This window comes from Leuresthes tenuis, unplaced genomic scaffold (genome assembly GCF_036924035.1).
Source record: "Leuresthes tenuis unplaced genomic scaffold, fLeuTen1.0.hap1 SCAF_12, whole genome shotgun sequence".
In the NCBI taxonomy this organism is placed as follows: Eukaryota; Metazoa; Chordata; class Actinopteri; order Atheriniformes; family Atherinopsidae; genus Leuresthes; species Leuresthes tenuis.
The window spans coordinates 990,960-1,017,912 of record NW_027325366.1 but is presented as its reverse complement, the minus strand read 5'-3'; the positions used below and the strand labels follow the sequence as shown (position 1 = coordinate 1,017,912).

General features: G+C 49.3%; 52 non-coding genes and 2 pseudogenes across 52 annotated transcripts; 3 read left to right on the top strand and 51 right to left on the bottom strand.

Annotated features, from left to right (window-relative positions):
- Positions 1-72: 72 nt before the first annotated feature.
- LOC140320768 (U5 spliceosomal RNA) lies at positions 73-186 on the bottom strand. Its single transcript, XR_011918551.1, has one exon. It is a non-coding gene; the product is annotated as a U5 spliceosomal RNA (small nuclear RNA).
- A 409-nt stretch (positions 187-595) lies between these two features.
- On the bottom strand, positions 596-786 carry LOC140320375 (U2 spliceosomal RNA). The gene has a single exon (XR_011918230.1). It is a non-coding gene; the product is annotated as a U2 spliceosomal RNA (small nuclear RNA).
- Positions 787-1,053: 267 nt separating this feature from the next.
- LOC140266097 (U5 spliceosomal RNA) lies at positions 1,054-1,167 on the bottom strand. The gene has a single exon (XR_011906763.1). It is a non-coding gene; the product is annotated as a U5 spliceosomal RNA (small nuclear RNA).
- A 399-nt stretch (positions 1,168-1,566) lies between these two features.
- On the bottom strand, positions 1,567-1,757 carry LOC140266206 (U2 spliceosomal RNA). Its single transcript, XR_011906856.1, has one exon. It is a non-coding gene; the product is annotated as a U2 spliceosomal RNA (small nuclear RNA).
- Positions 1,758-2,024: 267 nt separating this feature from the next.
- LOC140266048 (U5 spliceosomal RNA) lies at positions 2,025-2,138 on the bottom strand. Its single transcript, XR_011906718.1, has one exon. It is a non-coding gene; the product is annotated as a U5 spliceosomal RNA (small nuclear RNA).
- A 409-nt stretch (positions 2,139-2,547) lies between these two features.
- Positions 2,548-2,738, bottom strand: LOC140320308 (U2 spliceosomal RNA). The gene has a single exon (XR_011918168.1). It is a non-coding gene; the product is annotated as a U2 spliceosomal RNA (small nuclear RNA).
- Positions 2,739-3,013: 275 nt separating this feature from the next.
- Positions 3,014-3,127, bottom strand: LOC140320933 (U5 spliceosomal RNA). Its single transcript, XR_011918702.1, has one exon. It is a non-coding gene; the product is annotated as a U5 spliceosomal RNA (small nuclear RNA).
- Positions 3,128-3,514: 387 nt separating this feature from the next.
- On the bottom strand, positions 3,515-3,705 carry LOC140266375 (U2 spliceosomal RNA). Its single transcript, XR_011907010.1, has one exon. It is a non-coding gene; the product is annotated as a U2 spliceosomal RNA (small nuclear RNA).
- A 275-nt stretch (positions 3,706-3,980) lies between these two features.
- Positions 3,981-4,094, bottom strand: LOC140265855 (U5 spliceosomal RNA). The gene has a single exon (XR_011906542.1). It is a non-coding gene; the product is annotated as a U5 spliceosomal RNA (small nuclear RNA).
- A 399-nt stretch (positions 4,095-4,493) lies between these two features.
- LOC140320616 (U2 spliceosomal RNA) lies at positions 4,494-4,663 on the bottom strand (annotated as a pseudogene).
- Positions 4,664-4,902: 239 nt separating this feature from the next.
- LOC140320767 (U5 spliceosomal RNA) lies at positions 4,903-5,016 on the bottom strand. Its single transcript, XR_011918550.1, has one exon. It is a non-coding gene; the product is annotated as a U5 spliceosomal RNA (small nuclear RNA).
- A 409-nt stretch (positions 5,017-5,425) lies between these two features.
- On the bottom strand, positions 5,426-5,616 carry LOC140266490 (U2 spliceosomal RNA). The gene has a single exon (XR_011907116.1). It is a non-coding gene; the product is annotated as a U2 spliceosomal RNA (small nuclear RNA).
- Positions 5,617-5,883: 267 nt separating this feature from the next.
- LOC140266087 (U5 spliceosomal RNA) lies at positions 5,884-5,997 on the bottom strand. The gene has a single exon (XR_011906754.1). It is a non-coding gene; the product is annotated as a U5 spliceosomal RNA (small nuclear RNA).
- Positions 5,998-6,406: 409 nt separating this feature from the next.
- Positions 6,407-6,597, bottom strand: LOC140266374 (U2 spliceosomal RNA). Its single transcript, XR_011907009.1, has one exon. It is a non-coding gene; the product is annotated as a U2 spliceosomal RNA (small nuclear RNA).
- A 275-nt stretch (positions 6,598-6,872) lies between these two features.
- Positions 6,873-6,986, bottom strand: LOC140320672 (U5 spliceosomal RNA). Its single transcript, XR_011918463.1, has one exon. It is a non-coding gene; the product is annotated as a U5 spliceosomal RNA (small nuclear RNA).
- A 409-nt stretch (positions 6,987-7,395) lies between these two features.
- Positions 7,396-7,586, bottom strand: LOC140266373 (U2 spliceosomal RNA). The gene has a single exon (XR_011907008.1). It is a non-coding gene; the product is annotated as a U2 spliceosomal RNA (small nuclear RNA).
- Positions 7,587-7,861: 275 nt separating this feature from the next.
- LOC140320671 (U5 spliceosomal RNA) lies at positions 7,862-7,975 on the bottom strand. The gene has a single exon (XR_011918462.1). It is a non-coding gene; the product is annotated as a U5 spliceosomal RNA (small nuclear RNA).
- A 409-nt stretch (positions 7,976-8,384) lies between these two features.
- Positions 8,385-8,575, bottom strand: LOC140320160 (U2 spliceosomal RNA). The gene has a single exon (XR_011918033.1). It is a non-coding gene; the product is annotated as a U2 spliceosomal RNA (small nuclear RNA).
- Positions 8,576-8,842: 267 nt separating this feature from the next.
- On the bottom strand, positions 8,843-8,956 carry LOC140266047 (U5 spliceosomal RNA). The gene has a single exon (XR_011906717.1). It is a non-coding gene; the product is annotated as a U5 spliceosomal RNA (small nuclear RNA).
- Positions 8,957-9,365: 409 nt separating this feature from the next.
- Positions 9,366-9,556, bottom strand: LOC140266425 (U2 spliceosomal RNA). Its single transcript, XR_011907056.1, has one exon. It is a non-coding gene; the product is annotated as a U2 spliceosomal RNA (small nuclear RNA).
- A 267-nt stretch (positions 9,557-9,823) lies between these two features.
- LOC140320670 (U5 spliceosomal RNA) lies at positions 9,824-9,937 on the bottom strand. The gene has a single exon (XR_011918461.1). It is a non-coding gene; the product is annotated as a U5 spliceosomal RNA (small nuclear RNA).
- Positions 9,938-10,313: 376 nt separating this feature from the next.
- On the bottom strand, positions 10,314-10,504 carry LOC140320267 (U2 spliceosomal RNA). Its single transcript, XR_011918132.1, has one exon. It is a non-coding gene; the product is annotated as a U2 spliceosomal RNA (small nuclear RNA).
- A 275-nt stretch (positions 10,505-10,779) lies between these two features.
- LOC140265650 (U5 spliceosomal RNA) lies at positions 10,780-10,893 on the bottom strand. Its single transcript, XR_011906355.1, has one exon. It is a non-coding gene; the product is annotated as a U5 spliceosomal RNA (small nuclear RNA).
- A 409-nt stretch (positions 10,894-11,302) lies between these two features.
- On the bottom strand, positions 11,303-11,493 carry LOC140320204 (U2 spliceosomal RNA). Its single transcript, XR_011918074.1, has one exon. It is a non-coding gene; the product is annotated as a U2 spliceosomal RNA (small nuclear RNA).
- A 275-nt stretch (positions 11,494-11,768) lies between these two features.
- On the bottom strand, positions 11,769-11,882 carry LOC140320932 (U5 spliceosomal RNA). The gene has a single exon (XR_011918701.1). It is a non-coding gene; the product is annotated as a U5 spliceosomal RNA (small nuclear RNA).
- Positions 11,883-12,259: 377 nt separating this feature from the next.
- Positions 12,260-12,450, bottom strand: LOC140320177 (U2 spliceosomal RNA). The gene has a single exon (XR_011918049.1). It is a non-coding gene; the product is annotated as a U2 spliceosomal RNA (small nuclear RNA).
- Positions 12,451-12,725: 275 nt separating this feature from the next.
- On the bottom strand, positions 12,726-12,839 carry LOC140265895 (U5 spliceosomal RNA). Its single transcript, XR_011906579.1, has one exon. It is a non-coding gene; the product is annotated as a U5 spliceosomal RNA (small nuclear RNA).
- A 376-nt stretch (positions 12,840-13,215) lies between these two features.
- Positions 13,216-13,406, bottom strand: LOC140320275 (U2 spliceosomal RNA). Its single transcript, XR_011918139.1, has one exon. It is a non-coding gene; the product is annotated as a U2 spliceosomal RNA (small nuclear RNA).
- A 249-nt stretch (positions 13,407-13,655) lies between these two features.
- LOC140320682 (U5 spliceosomal RNA) lies at positions 13,656-13,769 on the bottom strand. The gene has a single exon (XR_011918472.1). It is a non-coding gene; the product is annotated as a U5 spliceosomal RNA (small nuclear RNA).
- A 409-nt stretch (positions 13,770-14,178) lies between these two features.
- Positions 14,179-14,369, bottom strand: LOC140320472 (U2 spliceosomal RNA). Its single transcript, XR_011918319.1, has one exon. It is a non-coding gene; the product is annotated as a U2 spliceosomal RNA (small nuclear RNA).
- Positions 14,370-14,644: 275 nt separating this feature from the next.
- Positions 14,645-14,758, bottom strand: LOC140320712 (U5 spliceosomal RNA). The gene has a single exon (XR_011918500.1). It is a non-coding gene; the product is annotated as a U5 spliceosomal RNA (small nuclear RNA).
- A 376-nt stretch (positions 14,759-15,134) lies between these two features.
- LOC140266531 (U2 spliceosomal RNA) lies at positions 15,135-15,325 on the bottom strand. The gene has a single exon (XR_011907153.1). It is a non-coding gene; the product is annotated as a U2 spliceosomal RNA (small nuclear RNA).
- A 275-nt stretch (positions 15,326-15,600) lies between these two features.
- Positions 15,601-15,714, bottom strand: LOC140266103 (U5 spliceosomal RNA). Its single transcript, XR_011906769.1, has one exon. It is a non-coding gene; the product is annotated as a U5 spliceosomal RNA (small nuclear RNA).
- A 409-nt stretch (positions 15,715-16,123) lies between these two features.
- Positions 16,124-16,314, bottom strand: LOC140320303 (U2 spliceosomal RNA). Its single transcript, XR_011918163.1, has one exon. It is a non-coding gene; the product is annotated as a U2 spliceosomal RNA (small nuclear RNA).
- A 267-nt stretch (positions 16,315-16,581) lies between these two features.
- On the bottom strand, positions 16,582-16,695 carry LOC140265706 (U5 spliceosomal RNA). The gene has a single exon (XR_011906406.1). It is a non-coding gene; the product is annotated as a U5 spliceosomal RNA (small nuclear RNA).
- A 409-nt stretch (positions 16,696-17,104) lies between these two features.
- LOC140320429 (U2 spliceosomal RNA) lies at positions 17,105-17,295 on the bottom strand. The gene has a single exon (XR_011918279.1). It is a non-coding gene; the product is annotated as a U2 spliceosomal RNA (small nuclear RNA).
- A 275-nt stretch (positions 17,296-17,570) lies between these two features.
- On the bottom strand, positions 17,571-17,684 carry LOC140265626 (U5 spliceosomal RNA). The gene has a single exon (XR_011906333.1). It is a non-coding gene; the product is annotated as a U5 spliceosomal RNA (small nuclear RNA).
- Positions 17,685-18,093: 409 nt separating this feature from the next.
- LOC140320321 (U2 spliceosomal RNA) lies at positions 18,094-18,284 on the bottom strand. The gene has a single exon (XR_011918181.1). It is a non-coding gene; the product is annotated as a U2 spliceosomal RNA (small nuclear RNA).
- A 274-nt stretch (positions 18,285-18,558) lies between these two features.
- Positions 18,559-18,672, bottom strand: LOC140265767 (U5 spliceosomal RNA). Its single transcript, XR_011906461.1, has one exon. It is a non-coding gene; the product is annotated as a U5 spliceosomal RNA (small nuclear RNA).
- Positions 18,673-19,079: 407 nt separating this feature from the next.
- On the bottom strand, positions 19,080-19,270 carry LOC140266370 (U2 spliceosomal RNA). Its single transcript, XR_011907006.1, has one exon. It is a non-coding gene; the product is annotated as a U2 spliceosomal RNA (small nuclear RNA).
- Positions 19,271-19,536: 266 nt separating this feature from the next.
- Positions 19,537-19,650, bottom strand: LOC140265775 (U5 spliceosomal RNA). Its single transcript, XR_011906469.1, has one exon. It is a non-coding gene; the product is annotated as a U5 spliceosomal RNA (small nuclear RNA).
- Positions 19,651-20,059: 409 nt separating this feature from the next.
- On the bottom strand, positions 20,060-20,250 carry LOC140320493 (U2 spliceosomal RNA). Its single transcript, XR_011918338.1, has one exon. It is a non-coding gene; the product is annotated as a U2 spliceosomal RNA (small nuclear RNA).
- Positions 20,251-20,526: 276 nt separating this feature from the next.
- Positions 20,527-20,639, bottom strand: LOC140265817 (U5 spliceosomal RNA). The gene has a single exon (XR_011906507.1). It is a non-coding gene; the product is annotated as a U5 spliceosomal RNA (small nuclear RNA).
- Positions 20,640-21,048: 409 nt separating this feature from the next.
- Positions 21,049-21,239, bottom strand: LOC140320327 (U2 spliceosomal RNA). The gene has a single exon (XR_011918186.1). It is a non-coding gene; the product is annotated as a U2 spliceosomal RNA (small nuclear RNA).
- Positions 21,240-21,488: 249 nt separating this feature from the next.
- Positions 21,489-21,602, bottom strand: LOC140265689 (U5 spliceosomal RNA). Its single transcript, XR_011906389.1, has one exon. It is a non-coding gene; the product is annotated as a U5 spliceosomal RNA (small nuclear RNA).
- Positions 21,603-22,010: 408 nt separating this feature from the next.
- LOC140266369 (U2 spliceosomal RNA) lies at positions 22,011-22,201 on the bottom strand. The gene has a single exon (XR_011907005.1). It is a non-coding gene; the product is annotated as a U2 spliceosomal RNA (small nuclear RNA).
- A 249-nt stretch (positions 22,202-22,450) lies between these two features.
- On the bottom strand, positions 22,451-22,564 carry LOC140266003 (U5 spliceosomal RNA). Its single transcript, XR_011906677.1, has one exon. It is a non-coding gene; the product is annotated as a U5 spliceosomal RNA (small nuclear RNA).
- A 1,012-nt stretch (positions 22,565-23,576) lies between these two features.
- On the top strand, positions 23,577-23,740 carry LOC140265927 (U1 spliceosomal RNA). The gene has a single exon (XR_011906608.1). It is a non-coding gene; the product is annotated as a U1 spliceosomal RNA (small nuclear RNA).
- Positions 23,741-24,343: 603 nt separating this feature from the next.
- Positions 24,344-24,507, top strand: LOC140265731 (U1 spliceosomal RNA). The gene has a single exon (XR_011906429.1). It is a non-coding gene; the product is annotated as a U1 spliceosomal RNA (small nuclear RNA).
- Positions 24,508-25,106: 599 nt separating this feature from the next.
- On the top strand, positions 25,107-25,270 carry LOC140265823 (U1 spliceosomal RNA). Its single transcript, XR_011906512.1, has one exon. It is a non-coding gene; the product is annotated as a U1 spliceosomal RNA (small nuclear RNA).
- Positions 25,271-25,345: 75 nt separating this feature from the next.
- On the bottom strand, positions 25,346-25,407 carry LOC140320653 (U2 spliceosomal RNA; annotated as a pseudogene).
- Positions 25,408-25,683: 276 nt separating this feature from the next.
- On the bottom strand, positions 25,684-25,796 carry LOC140265974 (U5 spliceosomal RNA). Its single transcript, XR_011906651.1, has one exon. It is a non-coding gene; the product is annotated as a U5 spliceosomal RNA (small nuclear RNA).
- A 386-nt stretch (positions 25,797-26,182) lies between these two features.
- LOC140266435 (U2 spliceosomal RNA) lies at positions 26,183-26,373 on the bottom strand. The gene has a single exon (XR_011907066.1). It is a non-coding gene; the product is annotated as a U2 spliceosomal RNA (small nuclear RNA).
- Positions 26,374-26,648: 275 nt separating this feature from the next.
- LOC140265924 (U5 spliceosomal RNA) lies at positions 26,649-26,762 on the bottom strand. Its single transcript, XR_011906605.1, has one exon. It is a non-coding gene; the product is annotated as a U5 spliceosomal RNA (small nuclear RNA).
- Positions 26,763-26,953: the final 191 nt, after the last annotated feature.

Here is a 26,953-nt window from a genome sequence, read left to right as displayed (position 1 = left end):
GTAAGGCGACTCTACTCAGGGAAGTCACTCTGCACAGGAACAAGATTTCTTTTGCACAGACAGAAAGGGCTTCACCCGCAAAGGTAAAGCCTGCCAAAAAAAGAAACAACTCATTAGTGCTTCTCTCCACGGAAGTCTTTAGTAAAAGGCGAAAGACTTGTACGCTATGAAGAGAAACCAGAGTACGATTATCCGTCACTGCGGGAGCAGGGCACCAGGCCAGTTGGCATAGCCACCTTCCCCATGGTGAGCTTTGCTTGGTTGAGACGCTTGCTCCCCCTTGCTCCTCGGCTGACCAAGTAGGAACAATCGGGCCCTATTCGATGGCTGCCTTGTCTTTTACTCTGTGCAAAAGACAAGGCAGCCACAAACACCACGGGAAACACCGTATTGAGGCTTTGTTCTGAGCGCTCATTCGGTGTCGCGTTTCTTTCAAGCAATTCTCCCGGTTAGCCCGCAATCGGCTCTTTCCCAGAGCCGTGTTAAAGTCTGCCTCGCATTCACTCCCTTTTCTCAGCAGACTAAAAGAAAATTTCATCTTGGGCTCCCTGAAACTTCCATCATGCACCACGGTTTGCTTTTTCACAAGAGAAGAGAAGAGCGCACCGTTCCCAGCAGCACTGCAGTACCAGGTCGATGCTTGGAGTGAACGGAGCAAGCTCCTTTTTCAACTCCTGTTCCTAAAAATCCATTTAATATGTAGTCCTCGTATAGAGGACATATCAGATATTAAACTGATAAGAAGAGATACTACACTTGATCTTAGCCAAAAGGCCGAGAAGCGATAACTGTCCACTGGTTCACGTCCGAGGGCCCTTCCTGGCACAATGCGCACTTGTCGCGGTGTTCTTTTTATGGCCATAGGTGGCCAGAGAGTCACTTTGCACCTCCGCCCACCCGCTGCACTGAGCACCCTTTTAAATGGTATAACTTTGCACTCCCGCGAGCACCATTCAAGCAACATCGGCACAGTCACAACAAGTAAGGCGACTCTACTCAGGGAAGTCACTCTGCACAGGAACAAGATTTCTTTTGCACAGACAGAAAGGGCTTCACCCGCAAAGGTAAAGCCTGGCAAAAATAGAAACAACTCATTAGTGCTGCTTTCCACGGAAGTCTTTAGTAAAAGGCGAATGACTTGTACGTTATGAAGAGAAACCAGAGTACGATTATCCGTCACTGCGGGAGCAGGGCACCAGGCCAGTTGGCATAGCCACCTTCCCCATGGTGAACTTTGCTTGGTTGAGACGCTTGCTCCTCGGCTGACCAAGTAGGAACAATCGGGCCCTATTCGATGGCTGCCTTGTCTTTTACTCTGTGCAAAAGACAAGGCAGCCACAAACACCACGGGAAACACCGTATTGAGTCTTTGTTCTGAGCGCTCATTCGGTGTCGCGTTTCTTTCAAGCAATTCTCCCGGTTAGCCCGCACTCGGCTCGCTCCCAGAGCCGTGTTAAAGTCTACCTCGCATTCACTCCCTTTTCTCAGCATACTAAAAGAAAATTTCATCTTGGGCTCCCTGAAACTTCCATCCTGCACCACTGTTTGCTTTTTCACAAGAGCAGAGAAGAGTGCACCGTTCCCAGCGGCACTGCAGTACCGGGTCGATGCTTGGAGTGAACGGAGCAAGCTCCTTTTTCAACTCCTGTTCCTAAAAATCCATTTAATATGTAGTCCTCGTATAGAGGACATATCAGATATTAAACTGATAAGAACAGATACTACACTTGATCTTAGCCAAAAGGCCGAGAAGCGATAACTGTCCACTGGTTCACGTCCGAGGGCCCTTCCTGGCACAATGCGCACTTGTCGCGGTGTTCTTTTTATGGCCATAGGTGGCCAGAGAGTCACTTTGCACCTCCGCCCACCCGCTGCACTGAGCACCCTTTTAAATGGTATAACTTTGCACTCCCGCGAGCACCATTCAAGCAACATCGGCACAGTCACAACAAGTAAGGCGACTCTACTCAGGGAAGTCACTCTGCACAGGAACAAGATTTCTTTTGCACAGACAGAAAGGGCTTCACCCGCAAAGGTAAAGCCTGCCAAAAATAGAAACAACTCATTAGTGCTGCTCTCCACGGAAGTCTTTAGTAAAAGGCGAATGACTTGTACGTTATGAAGAGAAACCAGAGTACGATTATCCGTCACTGCGGGAGCAGGGCACCAGGCCAGTTGGCATAGCCACCTTCCCCATGGTGAGCTTTGCTTGGTTGAGACGCTTGCTCCCCCTTGCTCCTCGGCTGACCAAGTAGGAACAATCGGGCCCTATTCGATGGCTGCCTTGTCTTTTACTCTGTGCAAAAGACAAGGCAGCCACAAACACCACGGGAAACACCGTATTGAGGCTTTGTTCTGAGCGCTCATTCGGTGTCGCGTTTCTTTCAAGCAATTCTCCCGGTTAGCCCGCACTCGGCTCGCTCCCAGAGCCGTGTTAAAGTCTGCCTCGCATTCACTCCCTCTTCTCAGCAGACTAAAAGAAAATTTCATCTTGGGCTCCCTGAAACTTCCTTCCTGCACCACGGTTTGCTTTTTCACAAGAGCAGAGAAGAGCGCACCGTTCCCAGCGGCACTGCAGTACCGGGTCGATGCTTGGAGTGAACGGAGCAAGCTCCTTTTTCAACTCCTGTTCCTAAAAATCCATTTAATCTGTAGTCCTCGTATAGAGGACAAATCAGATATTAAACTGATAAGAACAGATACTACACTTGATCTTAGCCAAAAGGCCGAGAAGCGATAACTGTCCACTGGTTCACGTCCGAGGGCCCTTCCTGGCACGATGCGCACTTGTCGCGGTTTTCTTTTTATGGCCATAGGTGGCCAGAGAGTCACTTTGCACCTCCGCCCACCCGCTGCACTGAGCACTCTTCAGCCCTTTTAAATGGTATAACTTTGCACTCCCGCGAGCACCATTCAAGCAACATCGGCACAGTCACAACAAGTAAGGCGACTCTACTCAGGGAAGTCACTCTGCACAGGAACAAGATTTCTTTTGCACAGACAGAAAGGGCTTCACCCGCAAAGGTAAAGCCTGCCAAAAATAGAAACAACTCATTAGTGCTGCTCTCCACGGAAGTCTTTAGTAAAAGGCGAAAGACTTGTACGTTATGAAGAGAAACCAGAGTACGATTATCCGTCACTGCGGGAGCAGGGCACCAGGCCAGTTGGCATAGCCACCTTCCCCATGGTGAGCTTTGCTTGGTTGAGACGCTTGCTCCCCCTTGCTCCTCGGCTGACCAAGAAGGAACAATCCGGTCCTATTCGATGGCTGCCTTGTCTTTTACTCTGTGCAAAAGACAAGGCAGCCACAAACACCCCGGGAAACACCGTATTGAGGCTTTGTTCTGAGCGCTCATTCGGTGTCGCTTTTTCTTTCAAGCAATTCTCCCGGTTAGCCGGCACCCGGCTCGCTCCCAGAGCCGTGTTAAAGTCTGCCTCGCTTTCACTCCCTTTTCTCAGCAGACTAAAAGAAACTCCCATCCTGCACCACTGTTTGCTTTTTCACAAGAGCAGAGAAGAGCGCACCGTTCCCAGCGGCACTGCAGTACCGGGTCGATGCTTGGAGTGAACGGAGCAAGCTCCTTTTTCAACTCCTGTTCCTAAAAATCCATTTAATATGTAGTCCTCGTATAGAGGACATATCAGATATTAAACTGATAAGAACAGATACTACACTTGATCTTAGCCAAAAGGCCGAGAAGCGATAACTGTCCACTGGTTCACGTCCGAGGGCCCTTCCTGGCACAATGCGGACTTGTCGCGGTTTTCTTTTTATGGCCATAGGTGGCCAGAGAGTCACTTTGCACCTCCGCCCACCCGCTGCACTGAGCACTCTTCAGCCCTTTTAAATGTTATAACTTTGCACTCCCGCGAGCACCATTCAAGCAACATCGGCACAGTCACAACAAGTAAGGTGACTCTACTCAGGGAAGTCACTCTGCACAGGAACAAGATTTCTTTTGCACAGACAGAAAGGGCTTCACCCGCAAAGGTAAAGCCTGGCAAAAATAGAAACAACTCATTAGTGCTGCTTTCCACGGAAGTCTTTAGTAAAAGGCGAAAGACTTGTACGTTATGAAGAGAAACCAGAGTACGATTATCCATCACTGCGGGAGCAGGGCACCAGGCCAGTTGGCATAGCCACCTTCCCCATGGTGAGCTTTGCTTGGTTGAGACGCTTGCTCCTCGGCTGACCAAGTAGGAACAATTGGGCCCTATTCGATGGCTGCCTTGTCTTTTACTCTGTGCAAAAGACAAGGCAGCCACAAACACCACGGGAAACACCGTATTGAGTCTTTGTTCTGAGCGCTCATTCGGTGTCGCGTTTCTTTCAAGCAATTCTCCCGGTTAGCCCGCACTCGGCTCGCTCCCAGAGCCGTGTTAAAGTCTACCTCGCATTCACTCCCTTTTCTCAGCAGACTAAAAGAAAATTTCATCTTGGGCTCCCTGAAACTTCCATCCTGCACCACTGTTTGCTTTTTCACAAGAGCAGAGAAGAGTGCACCGTTCCCAGCGGCACTGCAGTACCGGGTCGATGCTTGGAGTGAACGGAGCAAGCTCCTTTTTCAACTCCTGTTCCTAAAAATCCATTTAATATGTAGTCCTCGTATAGAGGACATATCAGATACTACACTTGATCTTAGCCAAAAGGCCGAGAAGCGATAACTGTCCACTGGTTCACGTCCGAGGGCCCTTCCTGGCACAATGCGCACTTGTCGCGGTGTTCTTTTTATGGCCATAGAGTCACTGAGCACTCTTCAGCCCTTTTAAATGGTATAACTTTGCACTCCCGCGAGCACCATTCAAGCAACATCGGCACAGTCACAACAAGTAAGGCGACTCTACTCAGGGAAGTCACTCTGCACAGGAACAAGATTTCTTTTGCACAGACAGAAAGGGCTTCACCCGCAAAGGTAAAGCCTGCCAAAAAAAGAAACAACTCATTAGTGCTTCTCTCCACGGAAGTCTTTAGTAAAAGGCGAAAGACTTGTACGCTATGAAGAGAAACCAGAGTACGATTATCCGTCACTGCGGGAGCAGGGCACCAGGCCAGTTGGCATAGCCACCTTCCCCATGGTGAGCTTTGCTTGGTTGAGACGCTTGCTCCCCCTTGCTCCTCGGCTGACCAAGTAGGAACAATCGGGCCCTATTCGATGGCTGCCTTGTCTTTTACTCTGTGCAAAAGACAAGGCAGCCACAAACACCACGGGAAACACCGTATTGAGGCTTTGTTCTGAGCGCTCATTCGGTGTCGCGTTTCTTTCAAGCAATTCTCCCGGTTAGCCCGCAATCGGCTCTTTCCCAGAGCCGTGTTAAAGTCTGCCTCGCATTCACTCCCTTTTCTCAGCAGACTAAAAGAAAATTTCATCTTGGGCTCCCTGAAACTTCCATCATGCACCACGGTTTGCTTTTTCACAAGAGCAGAGAAGAGCGCACCGTTCCCAGCAGCACTGCAGTACCAGGTCGATGCTTGGAGTGAACGGAGCAAGCTCCTTTTTCAACTCCTGTTCCTAAAAATCCATTTAATATGTAGTCCTCGTATAGAGGACATATCAGATATTAAACTGATAAGAACAGATACTACACTTGATCTTAGCCAAAAGGCCGAGAAGCGATAATTGTCCACTGGTTCACGTCCGAGGGCCCTTCCTGGCACAATGCGCACTTATCGCGGTGTTCTTTTTATGGCCATAGGTGGCCAGAGAGTCACTTTGCACCTCCGCCCACCCGCTGCACTGAGCACCCTTTTAAATGGTATAACTTTGCACTCCCGCGAGCACCATTCAAGCAACATCGGCACAGTCACAACAAGTAAGGCGACTCTACTCAGGGAAGTCACTCTGCACAGGAACAAGATTTCTTTTGCACAGACAGAAAGGGCTTCACCCGCAAAGGTAAAGCCTGCCAAAAATAGAAACAACTCATTAGTGCTGCTCTCCACGGAAGTCTTTAGTAAAAGGCTAATGACTTGTACGTTATGAAGAGAAACCAGAGTACGATTATCCGTCACTGCGGGAGCAGGGCACCAGGCCAGTTGGCATAGCCACCTTCCCCATGGTGAGCTTTGCTTGGTTGAGACGCTTGCTCCCCCTTGCTCCTCGGCTGACCAAGTAGGAACAATCGGGCCCTATTCGATGGCTGCCTTGTCTTTTACTCTGTGCAAAAGACAAGGCAGCCACAAACACCACGGGAAACACCGTATTGAGGCTTTGTTCTGAGCGCTCATTCGGTGTCGCGTTTCTTTCAAGCAATTCTCCCGGTTAGCCCGCACTCGGCTCGCTCCCAGAGCCGTGTTAAAGTCTGCCTCGCATTCACTCCCTCTTCTCAGCAGACTAAAAGAAAATTTCATCTTGGGCTCCCTGAAACTTCCTTCCTGCACCACTGTTTGCTTTTTCACAAGAGCAGAGAAGAGCGCACCGTTCCCAGCGGCACTGCAGTACCGGGTCGATGCTTGGAGTGAACGGAGCAAGCTCCTTTTTCAACTCCTGTTCCTAAAAATCCATTTAATATGTAGTCCTCGTATAGAGGACATATCAGATATTAAACTGATAAGAACAGATACTACACTTGATCTTAGCCAAAAGGCCGAGAAGCGATAACTGTCCACTGGTTCACGTCCGAGGGCCCTTCCTGGCACGATGCGCACTTGTCGCGGTTTTCTTTTTATGGCCATAGGTGGCCAGAGAGTCACTTTGCACCTCCGCCCACCCGCTGCACTGATCACTCTTCAGCCCTTTTAAATGGTATAACTTTGCACTCCCGCGAGCACCATTCAAGCAACATCGGCACAGTCACAACAAGTAAGGCGACTCTACTCAGGGAAGTCACTCTGCACAGGAACAAGATTTCTTTTGCACAGACAGAAAGGGCTTCACCCGCAAAGGTAAAGCCTGCCAAAAATAGAAACAACTCATTAGTGCTTCTCTCCACGGAAGTCTTTAGTAAAAGGCGAAAGACTTGTACGCTATGAAGAGAAACCAGAGTACGATTATCCGTCACTGCGGGAGCAGGGCACCAGGTCAGTTGGCATAGCCACCTTCCCCATGGTGAGCTTTGCTTGGTTGAGACGCTTGCTCCCCCTTGCTCCTCGGCTGACCAAGTAGGAACAATCGGGCCCTATTCGATGGCTGCCTTGTCTTTTACTCTGTGCAAAAGACAAGGCAGCCACAAACACCACGGGAAAGACCGTATTGAGGCTTTGTTCTGAGCGCTCATTCAGTGTCGCGTTTCTTTCAAGCAATTCTCCCGGTTAGCCCGCACTCGGCTCGCTCCCAGAGCCGTGTTAAAGTCTGCCTCGCATTCACTCCCTCTTCTCAGCAGACTAAAAGAAAATTTCATCTTGGGCTCCCTGAAACTTCCTTCCTGCACCACTGTTTGCTTTTTCACAAGAGCAGAGAAGAGCGCACCGTTCCCAGCGGCACTGCAGTACCGGGTCGATGCTTGGAGTGAACGGAGCAAGCTCCTTTTTCAACTCCTGTTCCTAAAAATCCATTTAATATGTAGTCCTCGTATAGAGGACATATCAGATATTAAACTGATAAGAACAGATACTACACTTGATCTTAGCCAAAAGGCCGAGAAGCGATAACTGTCCACTGGTTCACGTCCGAGGGCCCTTCCTGGCACGATGCGCACTTGTCGCGGTTTTCTTTTTATGGCCATAGGTGGCCAGAGAGTCACTTTGCACCTCCGCCCACCCGCTGCACTGATCACTCTTCAGCCCTTTTAAATGGTATAACTTTGCACTCCCGCGAGCACCATTCAAGCAACATCGGCACAGTCACAACAAGTAAGGCGACTCTACTCAGGGAAGTCACTCTGCACAGGAACAAGATTTCTTTTGCACAGACAGAAAGGGCTTCACCCGCAAAGGTAAAGCCTGCCAAAAATAGAAACAACTCATTAGTGCTTCTCTCCACGGAAGTCTTTAGTAAAAGGCGAAAGACTTGTACGCTATGAAGAGAAACCAGAGTACGATTATCCGTCACTGCGGGAGCAGGGCACCAGGTCAGTTGGCATAGCCACCTTCCCCATGGTGAGCTTTGCTTGGTTGAGACGCTTGCTCCCCCTTGCTCCTCGGCTGACCAAGTAGGAACAATCGGGCCCTATTCGATGGCTGCCTTGTCTTTTACTCTGTGCAAAAGACAAGGCAGCCACAAACACCACGGGAAAGACCGTATTGAGGCTTTGTTCTGAGCGCTCATTCAGTGTCGCGTTTCTTTCAAGCAATTCTCCCGGTTAGCCCGCAATCGGCTCTTTCCCAGAGCCGTGTTAAAGTCTGCCTCGCATTCACTCCCTTTTCTCAGCAGACTAAAAGAAAATTTCATCTTGGGCTCCCTGAAACTTCCATCCTGAACCACGGTTTGCTTTTTCACAAGAGCAGAGAAGAGCGCACCGTTCCCAGCAGCACTGCAGTACCAGGTCAATGCTTGGAGTGAACGGAGCAAGCTCCTTTTTCAACTCCTGTTCCTAAAAATCCATTTAATATGTAGTCCTCGTATAGAGGACATATCAGATATTAAACTGATAAGAACAGATACTACACTTGATCTTAGCCAAAAGGCCGAGAAGCGATAACTGTCCACTGGTTCACGTCCGAGGGCCCTTCCTGGCACAATGCGCACTTGTCGCGGTGTTCTTTTTATGGCCATAGGTGGCCAGAGAGTCACTTTGCACCTCCGCCCACCCGCTGCACTGAGCACCCTTTTAAATGGTATAACTTTGCACTCCCGCGAGCACCATTCAAGCAACATCGGCACAGTCAAAACAAGTAAGGCGACTCTACTCAGGGAAGTCACTCTGCACAGGAACAAGATTTCTTTTGCACAGACAGAAAGGCCTTCACCCGCAAAGGTAAAGCCTGCCAAAAATAGAAACAACTCATTAGTGCTGCTCTCCACGGAAGTCTTTAGTAAAAGGCGAATGACTTGTACGTTATGAAGAGAAACCAGAGTACGATTATCCGTCACTGCGGGAGCAGGGCACCAGGCCAGTTGGCATAGCCACCTTCCCCATGGTGAGCTTTGCTTGGTTGAGACGCTTGCTCCCCCTTGCTCCTCGGCTGACCAAGTAGGAACAATCGGGCCCTATTCGATGGCTGCCTTGTCTTTTACTCTCTGCAAAAGACAAGGCAGCCACAAACACCACGGGAAACACCGTATTGAGGCTTTGTTCTGAGCGCTCATTCGGTGTCGCGTTTCTTTCAAGCACTTCTCCCGGTTAGCCCGCACTCGGCTCGCTCCCAGAGCCGTGTTAAAGTCTGCCTCGCATTCACTCCCTCTTCTCAGCAGACTAAAAGAAAATTTCATCTTGGGCTCCCTGAAACTTCCTTCCTGCACCACTGTTTGCTTTTTCACAAGAGCAGAGAAGAGCGCACCGTTCCCAGCAGCACTGCAGTACCGGGTCGATGCTTGGAGTGAACGGAGCAAGCTCCTTTTTAAACTCCTGTTCCTAAAAATCCATTTAATATGTAGTCCTCGTATAGAGGACATATCAGATATTAAACTGATAAGAACAGATACTACACTTGATCTTAGCCAAAAGGCCGAGAAGCTATAACTGTCCACTGGTTCACGTCCGAGGGCCCTTCCTGGCACAATGCGCACTTGTCGCGGTGTTCTTTTTATGGCCACAGGTGGCCAGAGAGTCACTTTGCACCTTCGCTGCACTGAGCACTCTTCAGCCCTTTTAAATGGTATAACTTTGCACTCCCGCGAGCACCATTCAAGCAACATCGGCACAGTCACAACAAGTAAGGCGACTCTACTCATGGAAGTCACTCTGCACAGGAACAAGATTTCTTTTGCACAGACAGAAAGGTCTTCACCCGCAAAGGTAAAGCCTGCCAAAAATAGAAACAACTCATTAGTGCTTCTCTCCACGGAAGTCTTTAGTAAAAGGCGAAAGACTTGTACGCTATGAAGAGAAACCAGAGTACGATTATCCGTCACTGCGGGAGCAGGGCACCAGGCCAGTTGGCATAGCCACCTTCCCCATGGTGAGCTTTGCTTGGTTGAGACGCTTGCTCCTCGGCTGACCAAGTAGGAACAATCGGGCCCTATTCGATGGCTGCCTTGTCTTTTACTCTGTGCAAAAGACAAGGCAGCCAAAAACACCACGGGAAACACCGTATTGAGGCTTTGTTCTGAACGCTCATTCGGTGTCGCGTTTCTTTCAAGCAATTCTCCCGGTTTGCCCACACTCGGCTCGCTCCCAGAGCCATGTTAAAGTCTGCCTCGCATTCACTCCCTTTTCTCAGCAGACTAAAAGAAACTTCCATCCTGCACCACTTTTTGCTTTTTCACAAGAGCAGAGAAGAGCGCACCGTTCCCAGTGGCACTGCAGTACCGGGTCGATGCTTGGAGTGAACGGAGCAAGCTCCTTTTTCAACTCCTGTTCCTAAAAATCCATTTAATATGTAGTCCTCGTATAGAGGACATATCAGATATTAAACTGATAAGAACAGACACTACACTTGATCTTAGCCAAAAGGCCGAGAAACGATAACTGTCCACTGGTTCACGTCCGAGGGCCCTTCCTGGCACAATGCGGACTTGTCGCGGTGTTCTTTTTATGGCCATAGGTGGCCAGAGAGTCACTTTGCACCTCCGCCCACCCGCTGCACTGAGCACTCTTCAGCCCTTTTAAATGGTATAACTTTGCACTCCCGCGAGCACCATTCAAGCAACATCGGCACAGTCACAACAAGTAAGGCGACTCTACTCAGGGAAGTCACTCTGCACAGGAACAAGATTTCTTTTGCACAGACAGAAAGGGTTTCACCCGCAAAGGTAAAGCCTGGCAAAAATAGAAACAACTCATTAGTGCTGCTCTCCACGGAAGTCTTTAGTAAAAGGCGAAAGACTTGTACGTTATGAAGAGAAACCAGAGTACGATTATCCGTCACTGCGGGAGCAGGGCACCAGGCCAGTTGGCATAGCCACCTTCCCCATTGTGAGCTTTTCTTGGTTGAGACGCTTGCTCCCCCTTGCTCCTCGGCTGCCCAAGTAGGAGCAATCGGGCCCTATTCGATGGCTGCCTTGTCTTTTACTCTGTGCAAAAGACAAGGCAGCCACAAACACCACGGGAAACACCGTATTGAGGCTTTGTTCTGAGCGCTCATTCAGTGTCGCGTTTCTTTCAAGCAATTCTCCCGGTTAGCCCGCACTCGGATCGCTCCCAGAGCCGTGTTAAAGTCTGCCTCGCATTCACTCCCTTTTCTCAGCAGACTAAAAGAAAATTTCATCTTGGGCTCCCTGAAACTTCCATCCTGCACCACTGTTTGCTTTTTCACAAGAGCAGAGAAGAGCGCACCGTTCCCAGCAGCACTGCAGTACCAGGTCGACACTTGGAGTTAACGGAGCAAGCTCCTTTTTCAACTCCTGTTCCTAAAAATCCATTTAATATGTAGTCCTCGTATAGAGGACATATCAGATATTAAACTGATAAGAACAGATACTACACTTGATCTTAGCCAAAAGGCCGAGAAGCAATAACTGTCCACTGGTTCACGTCCGAGGGCCCTTCCTGGCACAATGCGCACTTGTCGCGGTGTTCTTTTTATGGCCATAGGTGGCCATAGAGTCACTTTGCACCTCCGCCCACCCGCTGCACTGAGCACTCTTCAGCCCTTTTAAATGGTATAACTTTGCACTCCCGCGAGCACCATTCAAGCAACATCGGCACAGTCACAACAAGTAAGGCGACTCTACTCAGGGAAGTCACTCTGCACAGGAACAAGATTTCTTTTGCACAGACAGAAAGGGCTTCACCCGCAAAGGTAAAGCCTGCCAAAAATAGAAACAACTCATTAGTGCTGCTCTCCACGGAAGTCTTTAGTAAAAGGCGAAAGACTTGTACGTTATGAAGAGAAACCAGAGTACGATTATCCGTCACTGCGGGAGCAGGGCACCAGGCCAGTTGGCATAGCCACCTTCCCCATGGTGAGCTTTGCTTGGTTGAGACGCTTGCTCCCCGGCTGACCAAGTAGGAACAATCAGGCCCTATTCGATGGCTGCCTTGTCTTTTACTCTGTGCAAAAGACAAGGCAGCCACAAACACCACGGGAAACATCGTATTGAGGCTTTGTTCTGAGCGCTCATTCGGTGTCGCGTTTCTTTCAAGCAATTCTCCCGGTTAGCCCGCACTCGGCTCGCTCCCAGAGCCGTGTTAAAGTCTGCCTCGCATTCACTCCCTTTTCTCAGCAGACTAAAAGAAAATTTCCATCCTGCACCACTGTTTGCTTTTTAACAAGAGCAGAGAAGAGCGCACCGTTCCCAGCGGCACTGCAGTACCGGGTCGATGCTTGGAGTGAACGGAGCAAGCTCCTTTTTCAACTCCTGTTCCTAAAAATCCATTTAATATGTAGTCCTCGTAAAGAGGACATATCAGATATTAAACTGATAAGAACAGATACTACACTTGATCTTAGCCAAAAGGCCGAGAAACGATAACTGTCCACTGGTTCACGTCCGAGGGCCCTTCCTGGCACAATGCGGACTTGTCGCGGTGTTCTTTTTATGGCCATAGGTGGCCAGAGAGTCACTTTGCACCTCCGCCCGACCGCTGCACTGAGCACTCTTCAGCCCTTTTAAATGGTATAACTTTGCACTCCCGCGAGCACCATTCAAGCAACATCGGCACAGTCACAACAAGTAAGGCGACTCTACTCAGGGAAGTCACTCTGCACAGGAACAAGATTTCTTTTGCACAGACAGAAAGGGTTTCACCCGCAAAGGTAAAGCCTGGCAAAAATAGAAACAACTCATTAGTGCTGCTCTCCACGGAAGTCTTTAGTAAAAGGCGAAAGACTTGTACCTTATGAAGAGAAACCAGAGTACGATTATCCATCACTGCGTGAGCAGGGCACCAGGCCAGTTGGCATAGCCACCTTCCCCATGGTGAGCTTTGCTTGGTTGAGACGCTTGCTCCTCAGCTGACCAAGTAGGAACAATCGGGCCCTATTCGATGGCTGCCTTGTCTTTTACTCTGTGCAAAAGACAAGGCAGCCACAAACACCACGGGAAACACCGTATTGAGTCTTTGTTCTGAGCGCTCATTCGGTGTCGCGTTTCTTTCAAGCAATTCTCCCGGTTAGCCCGCACTCGGCTCGCTCCCAGAGCCGTGTTAAAGTCTGCCTCGCATTCACTCCCTTTTCTCAGCAGACTAAAAGAAACTTCCATCCTGCACCACTGTTTGCTTTTTCACAAGAGCAGAGAAGAGCGCACCGTTCCCAGCGGCACTGCAGTACCGGGTCAATGCTTGGAGTGAACGGAGCAAGCTCCTTTTTCAACTCCTGTTCCTAAAAATCCATTTAATATGTACTCCTCGTATAGAGGACATATCAGATGTTAAACTGATAAGAACAGATACTACACTTGATCTTAGCCAAAAGGCCGAGAAGCGATAACTGTCCACTGGTTCACGTCCGAGGGCCCTTCCTGGCACAATGCGCACTTGTCGCGGTGTTCTTTTTATGGCCATAGGTGGCCAGAGAGTCACTGAGCACTCTTCAGCCCTTTTAAATGGTATAACTTTGCACTCCCGCGAGCACCATTCAAGCAACATCGGCACAGTCACAACAAGTAAGGCGATTCTACTCAGGGAAGTCACTCTGCACAGGAACAAGATTTCTTTTGCACAGACAGAAAGGGCTTCACCCGTAAAGGTAAAGCCTGCCAAAAATAGAAACAACTCATTAGTGCTGCTCTCCACGGAAGTCTTTAGTAAAAGGCGAAAGACTTGTACGTTATGAAGAGAAACCAGAGTACGATTATCCGTCACTGCGGGAGCAGGGCACCAGGCCAGTTGGCATAGCCACCTTCCCCATGGTGAGCTTTGCTTGGTTGAGACGCTTGCTCCCCCTTGCTCCCCGGCTGACCAAGTAGGAACAATCGGGCCCTATTCGATGGCTGCCTTGTCTTTTACTCTGTGCAAAAGACAAGGCAGCCACAAACACCCCGGGAAACACCGTATTGAGGCTTTGTTCTGAGCGCTCATTCAGTGTCGCGTTTCTTTCAAGCAATTCTCCCGGTTAGCCCGCACTCGGATCGCTCCCAGAGCCGTGTTAAAGTCTGCCTCGCATTCACTCCCTTTTCTCAGCAGACTAAAAGAAAATTTCATCTTGGGCTCCCTGAAACTTCCATCCTGCACCACTGTTTGCTTTTTCACAAGAGCAGAGAAGAGCGCACCGTTGCCAGCAGCACTGCAGTACCAGGTCGACACTTGGAGTTAACGGAGCAAGCTCCTTTTTCAACTCCTGTTCCTAAAAATCCATTTAATATGTAGTCCTCGTATAGAGGACATATCAGATATTAAACTGATAAGAACAGATACTACACTTGATCTTAGCAAAAAGGCCGAGAAGCGATAACTGTCCACTGGTTCACGTCCGAGGGCCCTTCCTGGCACAATGCGCACTTGTCGCGGTGTTCTTTTTATGGCCATAGGTGGCCAGAGAGTCACTTTGCACCTCCGCCCACCCGCTGCACTGAGCACTCTTCAGCCCTTTTAAATGGTATAACTTTGCACTCCCGCGAGCACCATTCAAGCAACATCGGCACAGTCACAACAAGTAAGGCGACTCTACTCAGGGAAGTCACTCTGCACAGGAACAAGATTTCTTTTGCACAGTCAGAAAGGGCTTCACCCGGAAAGGTAAAGCCTGCCAAAAATACAAACAACTCATTAGTGCTACTCTCCACGGAAGTCTTTAGTAAAAGGCGAAAGACTTGTACGTTATGAAGAGAAACCAGAGTACGATTATCCGTAACTGCGTGAGCAGGGCACCAGGCCAGTTGGCATAGCCACTTTCCCCATGGTGAGCTTTGCTTGGTTGAGACGCTTGCTCCCCGGCTGACCAAGTAGGAACAATCGGGCCCTATTCGATGGCTGCCTTGTCTTTTACTCTGTGCAAAAGACAAGGCAGCCACAAACACCACGAGAAACACCGTATTGAGGCTTTGTTCTGAGCGCTCATTCGGTGTCGCGTTTCTTTCAAGCAATTATCCCGGTTAGCCCGCACTCGGCTCGCTCCCAGAGCCGTGATAAAGTCTGCCTCGCATTCACTCCCTTTTCTCAGCAGACTAAAAGAAAATTTCATCCTGCACCACTGTTTGCTTTTTCACAAGAGCAGAGAAGAGCGCACCGTTCCCAGCGGCACTGTAGTACCGGGTCGATGCTTGGAGTGAACGGAGCAAGCTCCTTTTTCAACTCCTGTTCCTAAAAATCCATTTGATATGTAGTCCTCGTATAGAGGACATATCAGATATTAAACTGATAAGAACAGATACTACACTTGATCTTAGCCAAAAGGCCGAGAAGCGATAACTGTCCACTGGTTCACGTCCGAGGGCCCTTCCTGGCACAATGCGCACTTGTCGCGGTGTTCTTTTTATGGCCATAGGTGGCCAGAGAGTCACTTTGCACCTCCGCCCACACGCTGCACCGAGCACTCTTCAGCCCTTTTAAATGGTATAACTTTGCACTCCCGCGAGCACCATTCAAGCAACATCGGCACAGTCACAACAAGTAAGGCGACTCTACTCAGGGAAGTCACTCTGCACAGGAACAAGATTTCTTTTGCACAGACAGAAAGGGCTTCACCCGCAAAGGTAAAGCCTGCCAAAAATAGAAACAACTCATTAGTGCTGCTCTCCACGGAAGCCTTTAGTAAAAGGCGAAAGACTAGTACGTTATGAAGAGAAACCATTGTACGATTATGTGTCACTGCGGGAGCAGGGCACCAGGCATGTTGGCATAGCCACCTTCCCCATGGTGAGCTTTCCTTGGTTGAGACGCTTGCTCCCCCTTGCTCCCCGGCTGACCGAGTAGGAACAATCGGGCCCTATTCGATGGCTGCCTTGTCTTTTACTCTGTGAAAAAGACAAGGCAGCCACAAACACCACGGGAAACACCGTATTGAGGCTTTGTACTGAGCGCTCATTCGGTGTCGTGTTTCTTTCAAGCAATTCTCCCGGTTAGCCCGCACTCGGCTCGCTCCCAGAGCCGTGTTAAAGTCTGCCTCGCATTCACTCCCTTTTCTCAGCAGACTAAAAGAAAATTTCATCTTGGGCTCCCTGAAACTTCCATCCTGCACCACTTTTTGCTTTTTCACAAGAGCAGAGAAGAGCGCACCGTTCCCTGCGGCACTGCAGTACCGGGTCGATGCTTGGAGTTAACAGAGCAAGCTCCTTTTTCAACTCCTGTTCCTAAAAATCCATTTAATATGTAGTCCTCGCATAGAGGACATATCAGATATTAAACTGATAAGAACAGATACTACACTTGATCTTAGCCAAAGGGCCGAGAAGCGATAACTGTCCACTGGTTCACGTCCGAGGGCCCTTCCTGGCACAATGCACACTTGTCACGGTGTTCTTTTTATGGCCATAGGTGGCCAGAGAGTCACTTTGCACCTTCGCTGCACTGAGCACTCTTCAGCCCTTTTAAATGGTATAACTTTGCACTCCCGCGAGCACCATTCAAGCAACATCGGCACAGTCACAACAAGTAAGGCGACTCTACTCAGGGAAGTCACTCTGCACAGGAACAAGATTTCTTTTGCAAAGACAGAAAGGGCTTCACCCGCAAAGGTAAAGCCTGCCAAAAATAGAAACAACTCATTAGTGCTGCTCTCCACGGAAGTCTTTAGTAAAAGGCAAAAGACTTGTACATTATGAAGAGAAACCAGAGTACGATTATCCGTCACTGCAGGAGCAGGGCACCAGGCCAGTTGGCATAGCCACCTTCCCCATGGTGAGCTTTGCTTGGTTGAGACGCTTGCTCCCCCTTGCTCCTCGGCTGACCAAGTAGGAACAATCGGGCCCTATTCGATGGCTGCCTTGTCTTTTACTCTGTGCAAAAGACAAGGCAGCCACAAACAACACGGGAAACACCGTATTGAGGCTTTGTTCTGAGCGCTCATTCGGTGTCGCGTTTCTTTCAAGCAATTCTCCCGGTTAGCCCGCAAACGGCTCGCTCCCAGAGCCGTGTTAAAGTCTGTCTCGAATTCACTCCCTATTCTCAGCAGACTAAAAGAAAATTTCATCGTGGGCTCCCTGAAACTTCCATCCTGCACCACTGTTTGCTTTTTCACAAGAGCAGAGAAGAGCGCACCGTTCCCAGGGGCACTGCAGTACCGGGTCGATGCTTGGAGTGAACGGAGGAAGCTCCTTTTTCAACTCCTGTTCCTAAAAATCCATTTAATATGTAGTCCTCGTATAGAGGACATACCAGATATTAAACTGATAAGAACAGATACTACACTTGATCTTAGCCAAAAGGCCGAGAAGCGATAACTGCCCACTGGTTCACGTCCGAGGGCCCTTCCTGGCACAATGCGCACTTGTCGCGGTGTTCTTTTTATGGCCATAGGTGGCCAGAGAGTCACTTTGCACCTCCGCCCACCCGCTGCACTGAGCACTCTTCAGCACTTTTAAATGGTATAACTTTGCACTCCCGCGAGCACCATTCAAGCAACATCGGCACAGTCACAACAAGTAAGGCGACTCTACTCAGGGAAGTCACTCTGTCCAGGAACAAGATTTCTTTTGCACAGACAGAAAGGGCTTCACCCGCAAAGGTAAAGCCTGCCAAAAATAGAAGCAACTCATTAGTGCTGCTCTCCACGGAAGTCTTTAGTAAAAGGCGAAAGACTTGTACGTTATGAAGAGAAACCAGAGTACGATTATCCGTCACTGCGGGAGCAGGGCACCAGGCCAGTTGGCATAGCCACCTTCCCCATGGTGAGCGTTGGTTGGTTGAGACGCTTGCTCCCCCTTGCTCCTCGGCTGACCAAGTAGGAACAATCGGGCCCTATTCGATGGCTGCCTTGTCTTTTACTCTGTGCAAAAGACAAGGCAGCCACAAACACCACGGGAAACACCGTATTGAGGCTTTGTTCTGAGTGCTCATTCGGTGTTGCGTTTCTTTCAAGCAATTCTCCCGGTTAGCCCGCACTCGGCTCGCTCCTAGAGCCGTGTTAAAGTCTGCCTCGCATTCACTCCCTTTTCTCAGCAGACTAAAAGAAAATTTCATCTTGGGCTCCCTGAAACTTCCATCCTGCACCACTGTTTGCTTTTTCACAAGAGCAGAGAAGAGCGCACCGTTCCCAGCGGCACTGCAATACCGGGTCGATGCTTGGAGTGAACGGAGCAAGCTCCTTTTTCAACTCATGTTCCTTAAAATCCATTTAATATGTAGTCCTCGTATAGAGGACATATCAGATATTAAACTGATAAGAACAGATACTACACTTGATCTTAGCCAAAAGGCCGAGAAGCGATAACTGTCCACTGGTTCACGTCCGAGGGCCCTTCCTGGCACAATGCGCACTTGTCGCGGTGTTCTTTTTATGGCCATAGGTGGCCAGAGAGTCACTTTGCACCTCCGCCCACCCGCTGCACTGAGCACTCTTCAGCCCTTTTAAATGGTATAACTTTGCACTCCCGCGAGCACCATTCAAGCAACATCGGCAGAGTCACAACAAGTAAGGCGACTCTACTCAGGGAAGTCACTCTGCACAGGAAGAGATTTCTTTTGCACAGACAGAAAGGGCTTCACCCGCAAAGGTAAAGCCTGCCAAAAATAGAAACAACTCATTAGTGCTGCTCTCCACGGAAGTCTTTAGTAAAAGGCGAAAGACTTGTACGTTATGAGGAGGAACCAGAGTACGATTATCCATCTCTGCGGGAGCAGGGCACCAGGCCAGTTGGCATAGCCACCTTCCCCATGGTGAGCTTTGCTTGGTTGAGAGGCTTGCTCCCCCTTGCTCCTCGGCTAACCAAGTAAGAACAATCGGGCCCTATTCGATGGCTGCCTTGTTTTTTACTCTGTGCAAAAGACAAGGCAGCCACAAACACCACGGGAAACACCGTATTGAGGCTTTGTTCTGAGCGCTCATTCGCTGTCGCGTTTCTTTCAAGCAATTCCCGGTTTGCCCGCACTCGGCTCGCTCCCAGAGCCGTGTTAAAGTCTGCCTCGCATTCACTCCCTTTTCTCAGCAGACTAAAAGAAAATTTCATCTTGGGCTCCCTGAAACTCCCATCCTGCACCACTGTTTGCTTTTTCACAAGAGCAGAGAAGAGCGCACCGTTCCCAGCGGCACTGCAGTACCGGGTCGATGCTTGGAGTGAACGGAGCAAGCTCCTTTTTCAACTCCTGTTCCTAAAAATCCATTTAATATGTAGTCCTCGTATAGAGGACATATCAGATATTAAACTGATAAGAACAGATACTACACTTGATCTTAGCCAAAAGGCCGAGAAGCGATAACTGTCCACTGGTTCACGTCCGAGGGCCCTTCCTGGCACAATGCGCACTTGTCGCGGTGTTCTTTTTATGGCCATAGGTAGCCAGAGAGTCACTTTGCACCTCCGCTGCACTGAGCACTCTTCAGCAGTTTAAATGGTATAACTTTGCACTCCCGCGGGCACCATTCAAGCAACATCGGCACAGTCACAACAAGTAAGGCGACTCTACTCAGGGAAGTCACTCTGCACAGGAACAAGATTTCTTTTGCACAGACAGAAAGGGCTTCACCCGCAAAGGTAAAGCCTGCCAAAAAAAGAAACAACTCATTAGTGCTGCTCTCCACGGAAGTCTTTAGTAAAAGGCAAAAGACTTGTACGTTATGAAAAGAAACCAGAGTACGATTATCCGTCACTGCGGGAGCAGGGCACCAGGCCAGTTGGCATAGCCACCTTCCCCATGGTGAGCTTTGCTTGGTTGAGACGCTTGCTCCCCCTTGCTCCTCGGCTGACCAAGTAGGAACAATCGGGCCCTATTTGATGGCTGCCTTGTCTTTTACTCTGTGCAAAAGATAAGGCAGCCACAAACACCACGGGAAACACCGTATTGAGGCTTTGTCCTGGGCGCTCATTTGGTGTCGCGTTTCTTTCAAGCAATTTTCCGGGTTAGCCCGCACTCGGCTCGCTCCCAGAGCCGTGTTAAAGTCTGCCTCGAATTCACTCCCTTTTCTCAGCAGACTAAAAGAAAATTTCATCGTGGGCTCTCTGAAACTTCCATCCTGCACCACTGTTTGCTTTTTCACAAGAGCAGAGAAGAGCGCACTGTTCCCAGGGGCACTGCAGTACCAGGTCGATGCTTGGAGTGAACGGAGGAAGCTCCTTTTTCAACTCCTGTTCCTAAAAATCCATTTAATATGTAGTCCTCGTATAGAGGACATACCAGATATTAAACTGATAAGAACAGATACTACACTTGATCTTAGCCAAAAGGCCGAGAAGCGATAACTGTCCACTGGTTCACGTCCGAGGGCCCTTCCTGGCACAATGCGCACTTGTCGCGGTGTTCTTTTTATGGCCATAGGTGGCCAGAGAGTCACTTTGCACCTCCGCCCACCCGCTGCACTGAGCACTCTTTAGCACTTTTAAATGGTATAACTTTGCACTCCCGCGAGCACCATTCAAGCAACATCGGCACAGTCACAACAAGTAAGGTGACTCTACTCAGGGAAGTCACTCTACACAGGAACAAGATTTCTTTTGCACAGACAGAAAGGGCTTCACCCGCAAAGGTAAAGCCTGCCAAAACTAGAAGCAACTCATTAGTGCTGCTCTCCACGGAAGTCTTTAGTAAAAGGCGAAAGACTTGTACGTTATGAAGAGAAACCAGAGTACAATTATCCGTCACTGCGGGAGCAGGGCACCAGGCCAGTTGGCATAGCCACCTTCCCCATGGTGAGCTTTGCTTGGTTGAGACGCTTGCTCCCCCTTGCTCCTCAGCTGACCAAGTAGGAACAATCGGGCCCTATTTGATGGCTGCCTTGTCTTTTACTCTGTGCAAAAGATAAGGCAGCCACAAACACCACGGGAAACACTGTATTGAGGCTTTGTTCTGAGCGCTGATTTTGTGTCGCGTTTCTTTCAACTAATTCTCCCGGTTAGCCCGCACTCGGCTCGCTCCCAGAGCCGTGTTAAAGTCTGCCTCGCATTCACTCCCTTTTCTCAGCAGACTAAAAGAGAATTTCATCTTGGGCTCCCTGAAACTCCCATCCTGCACCACTGTTTGCTTTTTCACAAGAGCAGAGAAGAGCGAACCGTTCCCAGCGGCACTGCATTACCGGGTCGATGCTTGGAATGAACGGAGCAAGCTCCTTTTTCAACTCCTGTTCCTAAAAATCCATTTAATATGTAGTCCTCGTATAGAGGACATATCAGATATTAAACTGATAAGAACAGATACTACACTTGATCTTAGCCAAAAGGCCGAGAAGCGATAACTGTCCACTGGTTCACGTCCGAGGGCCCTTCCTGGCACAATGCGCACTTGTCGCTGTGTTCTTTTCATGGCCATAGGTGGCCAGAGAGTCACTGAGCACTCTTCAGCCCTTTTAAATGGTATAACTTTGCACTCCCGCGAGCACCATTCAAGCAACATCGGCACAGTCACAACAAGTAAGGCGACTCTACTCAGGGAAGTCACTCTGCACAGGAACAAGATTTCTTTTGCACAGACAGAAAGGGCTTCACCCGCAAAGGTAAAGCCTGCCAAAAATAGAAACAACTCATTAGTGCTGCTCTCCACGGAAGTCTTTAGTAAAAGGCGAAAGACTTGTACATTATGAAGAGAAACCAGAGTACGATTATCCGTCACTGCGGGAGCAGGGCACCGGGCCAGTTGGCATAGCCACCTTCCCCATGGTGAGCTTTGCTTGGTTGAGACGCTTGCTCCCCCTTGCTCCTCGGCTGACCAAGTAGGAACAATCGGGCCCTATTCGATGGCTGCCTTGTCTTTTACTCTGTGCAAAAGACAAGGCAGCCACAAACACCACGGGAAACACCGTATTGAGGCTTTTTTCTGAGCGCTCATTCGGTGTCGCGTTTCTTTCAAGTAATCTCCCGGTTAGCCCGCACTCGGCTTGCTCCCAGAGCCGTGTGAAAGTCTGCCTCGCATTCACTCCCTTTTCTCAGCAGACTAAAAGAGAATTTCATCTTGGGCTCCCTGAAACTTCCATCCTGCACCACTGTTTGCTTTTTCACAAGAGCAGAGAAGAGCGCACCGTTCCCAGCGGCACTGCAGTACCGGGTCGATGCTTGGAGTGAACGGAGCAAGCTCCTTTTTCAACTCCTGTTCCTAAAAATCCATTTAATATGTAGTCCTCGTATAGAGGACATATCAGATATTAAACTGATAAGAACAGATACTACACTTGATCTTAGCCAAAAGGCCGAGAAGCGATAACTGTCCACTGGTTCACGTCCGAGGGCCCTTCCTGGCACAATGCGCACTTGTCGCTGTGTTCTTTTCATGGCCATAGGTGGCCAGAGAGTCACTGAGCACTCTTCAGCCCTTTTAAATGGTATAACTTTGCACTCCCGCGAGCACCATTCAAGCAACATCGGCACAGTCGCAACAAGTAAGGCGACTCTACTCAGAGAAGTCCCTCTGCACAGTAAGAAGATTTCTTTTGCACAGACAGAAAGGGCTTCAGCCGCAAAGGTAAAGCCTGCCAATAATAGAAACAACTCATTAGTGCTGCTCTCCACAGAAATCTTTAGTAAAAGGCGAAAGACTTGTACGTTATGAAGAGAAACCAGAGTACGATTATCCGTCACTGCGGGAGCAGGGCATCAGGCTAGTTGGCATAGCCACCTTCCCCATGGTGAGCTTTGCTTGGTTGAGACGCTTGCTCCCCCTTGCTACTCGGCTGACCAAGTAGGAACAATCGGGCCCTATTCGATGGCTGCCTTGTCTTTTACTCTGTGCAAAAGACAAGGCAGCCACAAACACCACGGGAAACACCGTATTGAGGCATTGTTCTGAGCGCTCATTCGGTGTCGCGTTTCTTTCAAGCAATTCTCCCGGTTAGCCCGCACTCGGCTCGCTCCCAGAGCCGTGTTAAAGTCTGCCTCGCATTCACTCCCTTTTCTCAGCAGACTAAAAGAAACTTCCATCCTGCACCACTGTTTGCTTTTTCACAAGAGCAGAGAAGAGCGCACCGTTCCCAGCGGCACTGCAGTACCGGGTCGATGCTTGGAGATGCGCTGAAAGAAATACATTTTTGCTGCAAGTTCCTTGGTTGTCTGTCTGCACTGGAGATATGCAAGATAGCAAGGTTTGCCAAATGCTGCAGCATGTCGACACAACAGATATGCAGCTGCACAGTTGTCAGGTGAGGTCATACAGTGCAGTCACCCCAGGCAGTTGGGCATTGCCTTAGAGATGGGGAGGAACAAAATGAAAAAAGAGGACATGTAACCACTGAAGTGGATGTTTAGCAAGGTTTGCCAAATGCTGCAGCATGTCTGCACTGGAGATATGCAGCTGCCCAGCCGTGAGGGTTTGCCTCAACTGAGAAATTTCCCAGTGTGGGTGTGGCTTTAGAGATGGGGAGGAGGGGAAAGAAATACATTTGTGCTGCAAGTTCCTTGGTTGTTTAAAAGAAGAAGTGATCAGAAAGATAATGAAAAGCCTTACTCTTTTAATCTGCAAACATTTTAGTTTTGGGGTAGCTGCTGCTGCTGGCATGGCACACCAGACAGTTGAAGTTGCAGCACCGTCCGGCCGAGTGAGGCACCTGGGAAAGAAGTATCAGCCTCTGACATTTCCAACTCATACTTACCTGGCAGGAGAGACACCATGATCAAGAAGGTGGTTCACTCAAGGCGAGGCTCAGTCATTGCACACCGACTGTACTGACCCTTGCGAATTCCCCAAATGTGGTTATCTCGACTGCATTATTTCTGGTAGTGGGGGACTGCGTTCGCGCTTTCCCCTGATTTGGCTGTTTAACATGAATATTTTTGGTCAACATTACCCTTTTTGACCTTGTGTCACTGTTTTAGCAACACCTTGCCATCTTTAAAATGGATGTTTAGTAAGGTACGCTGAATGCTGCAGCATCTCTACACAACAGATATGCAGCTGCGCAGTTGTCAGGTGAGGTCATACAGTGCAGTCACCCCAGGCAGGTGGACATTGCCTTAGAGATGGGGAGGAACAAAATGAAAAAAGAGGACATGTGACCACTGAAGTGGATGTTTAGCAAGGTTTGCCAAATGCTGCAGCATGTCTGCACTGGAGATATGCAGCCGCTCAGCCGTGAGAGTTTGCCTCAACTGAGAAATTTCCCAGTGTGGGTGTGGCTTTAGAGATGGGGAGGAGGAGAAAGAAATACATTTGTGCTGCAAGTTCCTTGGTCGTTTAAAAGAAGAAATGAACAGAAAGATAATGAAAAGCCTTACTGTTTTAATCTGTAAACATTTTAGTTTCGGGGTAGCTGCTGCTGCTGGCATGGCACACCAGACAGTTGAAGTTGCAGCACCGTCCGGCCGAGTGAGGCACCTGGGAAAGAGGTATCAGCCTCTGACATTTCCAACTCATACTTACCTGGCAGGAGAGACACCATGATCAAGAAGGTGGTTCACTCAAGGCGAGGCTCAGTCATTGCACACCGACCGTACTGACCCTTGCGAATTCCCCAAATGTGGGAATCTCGACTGCATAATTTCTGGTAGTGGGGGACTGCGTTCGCGCTTTCCCTTGATTTGGCTGTTTAACATCAGTATATCTCATCTAGAATTCCCGTTTTTGACCTTGTGTCACTGTTTTAACAACACCTTGCCGTCTTTAAAATGGATGTTTAGTAAGGTACGCTGAATGCTGCAGCATGTCTACACAACAGATATGCAGCTGCGCAGTCAGGTGAGGTCATACAGTGAAGTCACCCCAGGCAGGTGGGCATTGCCTTAGAGATGGGGAGGAACAAAATGAAAAAAGAGGACATGTGACCACTGAAGTGGATCTTTAGCAAGGTTTGCCAAATGCTGCAGCATGTCTGCACTGGAGATATGCAGCTGTCCAGCCGTGAGGGTTTGCCTCAACAGAAATTTCCCAGTGTGGGTGTGGCTTTAGAGATGGGGAGGAGGGGAAAGAAATACATTTGTGCTGCAAGTTCCTTGGTTGTTTAAAAGAAGAAGTGATCAGAAAGATAATGAAAAGCCTTACTGTTTTAATCTGCAAACGTTTTAGTTTCGGGGTAGCTGCTGCTGCTGGCATGGCACACCAGACAGTTGAAGTTGCAGCACCGTCTGGCCGAGTGAGGCACCTGGGAAAGAGGTATCAGCCTCTGACATTTCCAGCTCATACTTACCTGGCAGGAGAGACACCATGATCAAGAAGGTGGTTCACTCAAGGCGAGGCTCAGTCATTGCACACCGACTGTACTGACCCTTGCGAATTCCCCAAATGTGGGAATCTCGACTGCATAATTTCTGGTAGTGGGGGACTGCGTTCGCGCTTTCCCCTTGTTTTAGCTTTTTAGCGTGAATATTTCTGGTCTACATTACCTTTTTTGGACTTTTTGTCAAGCAACATCGGCATGGAATGGTATGGAGGACATATCAGATACTACACTTGATCTTAGCCAAAAGGCCGAGAAGCGATAACTGTCCACTGGTTCACGTCCAAGGGCCCTTCCTGGCAAAATGTGCACTTGTCGCGGTGTTCTTTTTATGGCCATAGGTGGCCAGAGATTCACTTTGCACCTCCGCCCACCCGCTGCACTGAGCACTCTTCAGCCCTTTTAAATGGTATAACTTTGCACTCCCGGGAGCACCATTCAAGCAACATTGGCACAGTCACAACAAGTAAGGCGACTCTACTCAGGGAAGTCACTCTGCACAGGAACAAGATTTCTTTTGCGCAGACAGAAAGGGCTTCACCCGCAAAGGTAAAGCCTTCCAAAAATAGAAACAAGTCATTAGTGCTGCTCTCCACGGAAGTCTTTAGTAAAAGGCGAAAGACTTGTACGTTATGAAGAGAAACCAGAGTACGATTATCCGTCACTGCGGGAGCAGGGCACCAGGCCAGTTGGCATAGCCACCTTCCCCATGGTGAGCTTTGCTTGGTTGAGACGCTTGCTCCCCCTTGCTCCTCGGCTGACCAAGTAGGAACAATCGGGCCCTATTCGATGGCTGCCTTGTCTTTTACTCTGTGCAAAAGACAAGGTATCCACAAACACCACGGGAAACACCGTATTGAGGCTTTGTTCTGAGCGCTCATTCGGTGTCGCGTTTCTTTCAAGCAATTCTCCCGGTTAGCCCGCACTCGGCTCGCTCCCAGAGCCGTGTTAAAGTCTGCCTCGCATTCACTCCCTTTTCTCAGCAGACTAAAAGAAACTTCCATCCTGCACCACTGTTTGCTTTTCCACAAGAGCAGAGAAGAGCGCACCGTTCCCAGCGGCACTGCAGTACCGGGTCGATGCTTGGAGTGAACGGAGCAAGCTCCTTTTTCAACTCCTGTTCCTAAAAATCCATTTAATATGTAGTCCTCGTATAGAGGACATATCAGATATTAAACTGATAAGAACAGATACTACACTTGATCTTAGCCAAAAGGCCAAGAAGCGATATCTGTCCACTGGTTCACGTCCGAGGGCCCTTCCTGGCACAATGCGCACTTGTCGCGGTGTTCTTTTTATGGCCATAGGTGGCCAGAGAGTCACTTTGCACCTCCGCCCACCCGCTGCACTGAGCACTCTTCAGCCCTTTTAAATGGTATAACTTTGCACTCCCGCGAGCACCATTCAAGCAACATCGGCACAGTCACAACAAGTAAGCCGACTCTACTCAGGGAAGTCACTCTGCACAGGAACAAGATTTCTTTTGCACAGACAGAAAGGGCTTCACCCGCAAAGGTAAAGCCTGCCAAAAATAGAAACAACTCATTAGTGCTGCTCTCCACGGAAGTCTTTAGTAAAAGGCGAAAGAGTTGTACGTTATGAAGAGAAACCAGAGTACTATTATCCGTCACTTCGGGAGCAGGGCACCAGGCCAGTTGGCATAGCCACCTTCCCCATGGTGAGCTTTGCTTGGTTGAGACGCTTGCTCCCCCTTGCTCCTCGGCTGACAAAGTAGGAACAATCGGGCCCTATTCGATGGCTGCCTTGTCTTTTACTCTGTGCAAAAGACAAGGCAGCCACAAACACCAC